Here is a 7,931-nt window from a genome sequence, read left to right on the forward strand (position 1 = left end):
TCCCTCGATCGCCGTGCGAGCGATTCTCCCTCCCTCTAGTGCAGGAAATGCGCAAAAGACGTCAGTGTGTGTGTGTGTGCGTGTGTGTGTGTGTGTGTGTGTGTGTGTGTGTGTGTGTGTGCACGCGCGCGCGCGCGCGCCACTGTTTAGGGAAATAGAAAGTTTTGCCGGTTGGGGGAGCAATACGGGAAAAGTGAGCCGAGCAGAAAACAGCAGCGAGCGGGCCGGCCCGGTCGGTTGGCGGCGGCGCCCGGGGGAGCTGAGGGAGGACTCCGCGCCGGACTCAGGAGTGTGGCAGCGCGGGGGTGCGGGGACGACTGTCGCAGGCCGAGTCTGTGCTCCTCGGATCTGCACTGGGAGAGCTGGGTCTGAACCAGGAGAGCGGCGGGCCGCGCTTCTCTCTCCCACCCTTCGGTCCACACTATCATTTAGAGCTGGGGCTGGAGGAATAGAGGGGGTCGCTATGTCCAAGAAGACTAAGCACCTTCCCCCACTCAGCCTGGACTGCGACGGTCACCAGCCGCTCGCGGAGATCTGGCCTGTTTGTCTCTCTGCCCTGGGATTCTCTACTGTGCGGCGATGGGGGAGGGGACACCCGGACTGCTGCGCCCTTCTGCTGGGTGTGAGTTTTGAAACCTAATTTTCCTCCTTTTTTTCCCGCTTGGGGAGGTTCTCCCCTCTAGGGATTTGTTCCGGACCTGCTCCGGTTGCGAGAACTTGTTGACAAATGGAAGACTTGTAGAACCCCGGCCCGGCCTGGTTCGAATGTCTGTTTATTTCTCAAAGTGACTCCTCCTACTTATGCGGGACCTCGTGTGTGCCCCTTAAGGGAACGAGGCTCGATCTGCGCGCTGACAACGGGCGTTCGGGCTGCGGGAAAGCCGGGTGCGCCCTCCTGGGGGCCAGAGGCTGTATCCATGCTAATTTCCTCCGTAACCTTTAAACTCTCTGGAAGCAGCCGCGACAGCGGGTAGTCACGTGAGGCAAGCCCTGGGCTGCTGGGGAAGAATTTCCCCGGCTGGAGACCGGGACAGGGAAGGCGGGCGGCAGACGATGGCTCTGCGCCGAGAGGACTGGGAGTCTGGGAGGGCCGGGCGGAGCGCGCCAGGCCCTGGGCGCCGCGCAGCGGGAACTTCCAGCCTGCGCCCGGGAAGGGGCTGGTCCCGCAGCCCCCGGCTGTGTGAGTGGAAAAAGAAAACCTCCGCCCTCACCCGAATGCCAAGACAAGTCTGGCTGTTCGTAGGGACGGTGAAAAGCTGTGTGTTTATCTGGCGACTCTGATAAATGTAGACCAAAATGTACAAACCGCATCCCGTTCACTTTTTCCTCTGTGGAAAAGGATTATCATTTCTTGTAGTTTAAAAATGAGGAGGCAAGTCTCCAGGAACGACACATCAAGTGCAGTACACCGCCTGCCCCCAAAGTTTGAGCGCGCAGTCACGCTCCCTCCCCGTAGCACAATAATATTCCTCGGAGCCAGTCCTGTTGCATGGGACAACTTGGGATACAGATGCTGATAAAAAAAAAATGCACCTTTGGGAACGATTATGGTCTTAAGATCATTGGCGCCTTAAAAAATAATTGAAAAACTTCCTTTAAGGTCATGCAATAAAAAATTAATGACAAATGAGACTTTCTCTCCAAACTATGAGTTTAGGAAGCAGGCCCAGTGCTAAAAGACGGTAGGGATACACTCTAAGTTAAAAAAAAAATGCCAAAAAGTTCATTCAACAACATGATATTTAAGTCATATTTTTAAAACTAAAAGGTAATATGAATTTCCAGGATGAACAGACCTTGCCAACTTTAGATCATTTTAAATAGTTCACAAAGTACAACTTTCTTTACTGGGTTTACTGGTGCCCGTTAAGCTTTCCACATAAATGGAACGCCTCATTTGTCCTGCCCTGGCCTGGCCCTGCTGGGCAGTCCAGCAGCTCAGGGACTTCTTAAAGTTAGAGATCCTAACTTAACTAGTTGGTGTTTCCCAATGTCTCTCTAATTGTGTCTGACGGGCCCTGTCTGACGTGCAAATACAGTTGGAATCAAAAGTCATAGACATGGATCCCTTCTTCTCAGCATACTAAACAAGGAATAAATTTAGAATTAAACGTTGACTTTGAACTTTTGAGTTAACTTACTCCCCTGTCCTTCTCCTCCCACACCCTGCTTCCACCAGACAAACACATAAAGACTGAAAATATAAGAGTCTCTGGCCATCTCTGTAGCTGCCTTAAAACGAGAAGCCACGAGCTTCGGTGAAAGAAGAAAAAAAAAGGAGAGAGGTGGGGGAGGGAGGGAGGGAGGGAGGGAGGGAGGGAGAGAGAGAGAGAGAGAGAGAGAGAGAGAGAGAGAGAGAGAGAGAGAACCTGCCTCTCTTAAGAGACTCTTCAGGAACACAATCACACTGGTGCTCTCCAGGGTGAGCAATATTAGTCTACTTTCCATTACAGGTCTTTTGCATTGGGAATACAGAACACTTGACCAAACCAAATGCCAATATTGTGTTGGATGAAGGTTTATATTAAGAGGGTGAAGTTGGGTGTTCTCCATGCACACGCTGCACTCATTACATCCTTGTCCCTAAATAAATCTCTCACCTTCCCACTCTCTAACTTAGCCATATGAAAACTCCCCAAAGACACTATGAATATGTGAGACACCAGCTTGTCAAAATCCCCGCCTCTCTCTCTCTCTCTCTCTCTCTCTCTCTCTCTCTCTCTCTCTCTCTCTCTTACACACACACACACACACACACACACACACGCCCTGATTTCAAGACAGGGTTTCACTATGTAGTTCTGGCTGTCCTGGAGCTCACTATGTATACCCCTGGCCTTGAACTCACAGAGTTCTTCTTGCCTCTACCTCCCAAGTTCTGAGATTCAAAGGCATGAGTGTCTATGCTTCGTATAAGGGAGCACTCTTAAATTTACCTGGAGGAGAGGTGGGTCTAAAATAACCTGCTTGACTCCAGGTAAAAAAGAAAACAGGCCCTTGCCAGCTAAGGCTTAAAATATAAACTTCTGATCATAAGTACGGCCTGGTTGGTTCTCCTCTTGACCCTTGTATACAATGCAAAGGACAGGAAGGCAACTGTGTATACATTGAGTTAAATGCCCTTTGGATTCTAACAATAGTCTAGTTATTTCATAATCTTTGAGAAAGGGCAGAGGAGAGGAAGAAAAAATGACGTAAGAATGTAACAAAGATGATCAAGCTGGGGCACATGCAGAAAGGGCTAATGGTCCAGGGCAGCTAGGCTGCCCAGGGCGGGACAGCCCGTGTTGCAACAGTTCCCGGAATAGGAGCAGTGTCCCTTGCCTGGAGGAGCTTAGGGAAGCATCACTACAAGGCCTTTTGAGTCAGAACCTTCAGCAACAGAAAGGGAAAAACGTAGGAGGCAAAAAGAACGGACCATGAAGTATATGGGAAGAGCTATTCAGCCTGGCTTATGCAGGGAGGAACAGGAGAGGAGGTGGGCAGGAGTCTAACAGTTAAAGACCCCTTGGCCTTGCAGATGGATTTGAACTGCTTTCTAGAGAGACACTGAACATTCAGTGGTTGAGAAGTAGTTTCTAGAATTAATTATTTTCAAAGCAGCTTGCTCTCAGGGGTAGAACTCAGTATAACCTAGTGTTTCAGGGCGCCCTGGGTTAAATCCCCAACTGCAGCAGGAGAACTGGGGAGGATTGGAGAAAGTAGCAAACGGATGTTTTTCTCTTCTGTAACTTCTCCTCAGCAGACTCACCTCTTCTCCTCAGCAGACTCACCTCCAGACAGGGTGCCAGGAGGATGCACTGCTGAAGATGATTTGCCCTCTATCCAAGAATGAAACCTTTTGTGGATGTTGTTTAGGTCTGCTAACAGCAGTGATGAAGGAGGGGCCAGAACCTTAGAGGGGTATGTTAATGCCTGTCCCCACCTACTGCTGTGCCAGTTGTTGCCATTTATAGACACTTAATGGGCCTCAAAAATGTCACTCTGGTCAGGGTCTATAATCTTTCCCTCACAGGTTCTGCTGAAAAGAATCCAGCTACCTGGGTCCGGGAACAAATATCCAGCAGCTCAATAACAGAAGTTATCCCCAGCCTTGCTGCCCTGCTCCCCTCCGCTCCAGCACACTCCCAACTCTGTCCAAGGCTCACCTTTCTATGAACTGACTTTTACGTGGCCTACCATGGCTTCTTATTTTGGCCTTTACTCTACTCTGAACTCTATTGCAGTGACTCAGAGGCCAGCATTCACTTGAATCCCCCAAGGAGATGGATGGATCAATGGTCACCCTATGAAAATTAAAGATGGATGCAGGGAAGTGATGGCCTGGTATCCTTCTTTCCATAGTTCCCTGGATTGACAGCATACTAGTTAAGATACCACACGGAGATAACATCCCATGTATCTGCTTCTTTCTCATACATTGTGCTGTGTCTAGAACCTTTTAAATATTCATATTAAGCTGAAGGTATTTATTAAGCATGTGCTATGTAAAAGAATTATTAATAGAGGACTGGTATGTAGCTTGGTAGAGGACTGGTTTTGCATGTGAGAAGCCCTGGGTTCAATCCTCAAGAAAATACACACACATGTGAAGGTGCATGCACATGCATGCATACACCACACACACACACACACACACACACACACACACATACACACACTTCTAAGATGGGTGCTCTGGAGAAAATAATTGCTGACTAGTTCCCACTCAGCCAAGGAGATGGCTAGATCAGTTCATTTAGCCGTTTACTAGTCAGGGCAGAGCCTTCACCAGTTGAGATTAACTTAGATGTGAGGCTCCCCAAATAGCAAGACCTCCACAGAATACACATGGCACTTTGGTGGGAACTCTGTTCCGCATACCACTCTTTCTTGTTCCTGTGTCCAGGCTGACTGAGCAATCCTAGGCACAGAGCAAGGGCTGTCTGGGGGTCTTCTGCAGGCAATAGGTTAGTGCTGGGAAAGACCTAAGTCTCTGCTGCTCATTATATGATAGCTACAACCAGTAACATGACCCCTCTCACGTGACTACAGGGGGACTGGAAAGTTCTACTGTCTGCACAGGCAATGCCCTGGGGTATTTACTGGGTGGTCCTGAAAAGTACTACAGTTATTACTCTCAGACAATTGATACAGAACGCTACATCTATATCCACCTCGGTGGACAAATAGCCTGGCTTATAAGTGTCATAAAGGGGTGGAACATGGTCCCGGCAATGATCACAGCAAGTTTGGGACTGTTTGGTCCCCAGTGGACATAAAGAAAACATGGGTGACATAGGGAATCCTATCTCCTATTAGGACCATTGCCCCATTCCATGCTCCCTTACTCTGTCCTTCAGACAGCATTCTACAGAGTGCAGAGACTCTCAACGCTACACTGGAACCCAGACCAAACTCAGGAGCCATCACACAGCACAGAACTGAGAAGCCACATGTGGTTCACGGCAGGAGGAGACAGAGTACTTTGCTGTCTTTATTGTTGTTAAATGAGGCATCTGAGACTTAGGAAAGCTGACTGACTTGCCAAAGAGGAAAAAAAAAACTAATTAGAGGTCTAGTCCCAAGTCTTAAACCATCTAGTTAAGTTTACTGCAAAAATAAATAATAAAATAAACATTGTCATGCTGGAGCACTGCAACACTTCTTAATGATGACAGTGTGAATGACATTTAGTTCCTTAGTAGTCATGTTTCTTTATATCCAAGATCAGGACTTGTCTTAATTTGTTCTAAATTAAACTGACCTTATACCAGTATAAAATAATTCTTTTAATAAAATAGGCAACATATTATAATTATGATATACTTACTCCCAGGGACAATGGTATTAATCGTATTGATGGAGTTCTTGTGTTGTTTTGGTGATTAAAAGGCTTAAACAAAAACTAACTCTCTCTCTCTCTCTCTCTCTCTCTCTCTCTCTCTCTCTCTCTCTCTGTGTGTGTGTGTGTGTGTGTGTGTGTGTGTGTTTGTGTGTGTGTGTGTGTGTGTTTCAAGACAGGATCTCACTGTGTGCTCCACCATGCTAGCCCCGGCACTTGATATGTACACCAGACTGGCCTGGAACTCACAGAGATTCCCCAGATTCTGACCCCTGAACTCTGGAAGCAAAGGCGTGCGCCGCCTGCCGTGCCTGCCCTAACCTCTGTATCTGTGCATCTCAACTACTATTTCTTCTAGCTACATCAATGTCGCATACGACTTTTGACACCTGTACAAGTGTAACAGATGCTTCTGATGGCTGCCATGTCTCTAGCACACTTTGGACATTTAGCTGACCCGTTGCTACTTTCTCACCTGCCTTTTCACGATCAATAAGGGCTCAAGGGCAGGGGACATTGCTGTTTGTCACTGTTAAGAATCAGGCACCAGAAAACCTATTATCAGAACTGGTTAAACCTACCCATTCTGTTGCGGCAGCTGCACCGTTGGTAGACCTTTCCTTAGTAAAGGCTCTGGTCCTCCGTGGACAGGGCATTTGTCCTATTTCAGTGAAGCTCTAGCCCCCTTCCAGAACTCTCTACCACCTTCTTCCTCATACCTCCTTCTCCATGATATAGTTATTTGATACCTGCTTAATCTTCTACTCCTCCTCCCCGCCCCCCAAGTTTAAAAGTTCAGAGGCTTGGGCGTGACTCATTTGGAACTCCCAGGTATCTTGGATGTACTGTAATAATTGACTGACTTGTGAGACAACAATACTGATACAGTTCTTTAAGTTGTTTGGATAACAAGAGTCAAACAAAAGGACATTTTTTGATAACTTTTGTTCTAGAAACATTTAAAAGAAAGGGATGTTCTAAATCTTGTAGGTTCTCCATTGTTTGTCCAAATGAGTGATCCGATTAGTGGAAGCCTGGGCTGTACCTCTCTGGTCAGCGACTTCACGTTATGCCTGGCTCCACGAGCCCATGGCGCCCTCTGGTGGATGTTGGCACAGACGCTGTGAGTATCTAGTGTTTTCTGCTCCCTGTGAGTATCCCTCACTTGCCCAGATTTGCTCTGGCATCTCTCTAGTTGCTGCGCAGTTCACCACAGCCCAAGCCAGCACTGAACCGACTGGGGAATAGAGTCTAGAGAGGGTTCCAGAAGCTCTGCTATTTCGTGCTGAGCCCCTGCAAAGTATCTCAGGACAGGGGGCAGCAGGGTAGACAAGGGACAGGTTTCTGCTTATCTCTGACAGGGCTTTTGGAAAAGGCAGTTAAGACAGGAGCTTAGAAAGGATGAGTCATTGTTCTAGGAGAATTCCGAAGTCTGATGCTCACCCCACACATCCGATACAAGAATTCAGCAACACCCCCCACCACCACACACACAGACACACACACACATACACACACACATATCTGGTTCGGGGCACAAAAGATTGATATAGAGACAACACATGGTTTGATAAGAAGGGTCAGAAAGTAGCATGGTAGGTGGAGGCTTCATTTTTCTAGCTCAATTAAAGCTGTGTGTGACTTAACTATTCTCTGGAAGCTTCCTTTTCTCTTACCTGGACATAACACTGTATAGACTGTTGTGTTACACATAAATAGACTGTTAACGTCTATTGAAGTGTCCTGCCTATGGTATAGACATTTATGCCATAGACATCTATACCATGGAGATAGATATATATATGTATGTATAATGTGTATATATATGGATATATATGGATATATATCCATATATATGTGTGTGTGTGAGTGTATATATATATATGTATGTATATATATATATATATATATATATATCCTCAAAATGAGGAGCTTTGACTATCTATGTGACAAGTGATTCCATGATGTTTGGTTCAGGAAAAATTGAGACACATGAGGTTGTGATCCATGTGTTTAACAAGCTAAAATCAGAAGGTAAGGAAATCCGGTAATATCCTCAAGGCATATTACAGAGACTCGCACTGTACATTTCTGGGGATCGTAGTTC

This window comes from Grammomys surdaster, unplaced genomic scaffold (assembly GCF_004785775.1).
Source record: "Grammomys surdaster isolate TR1022 unplaced genomic scaffold, NIH_TR_1.0 149, whole genome shotgun sequence".
In the NCBI taxonomy this organism is placed as follows: Eukaryota; Metazoa; Chordata; class Mammalia; order Rodentia; family Muridae; genus Grammomys; species Grammomys surdaster.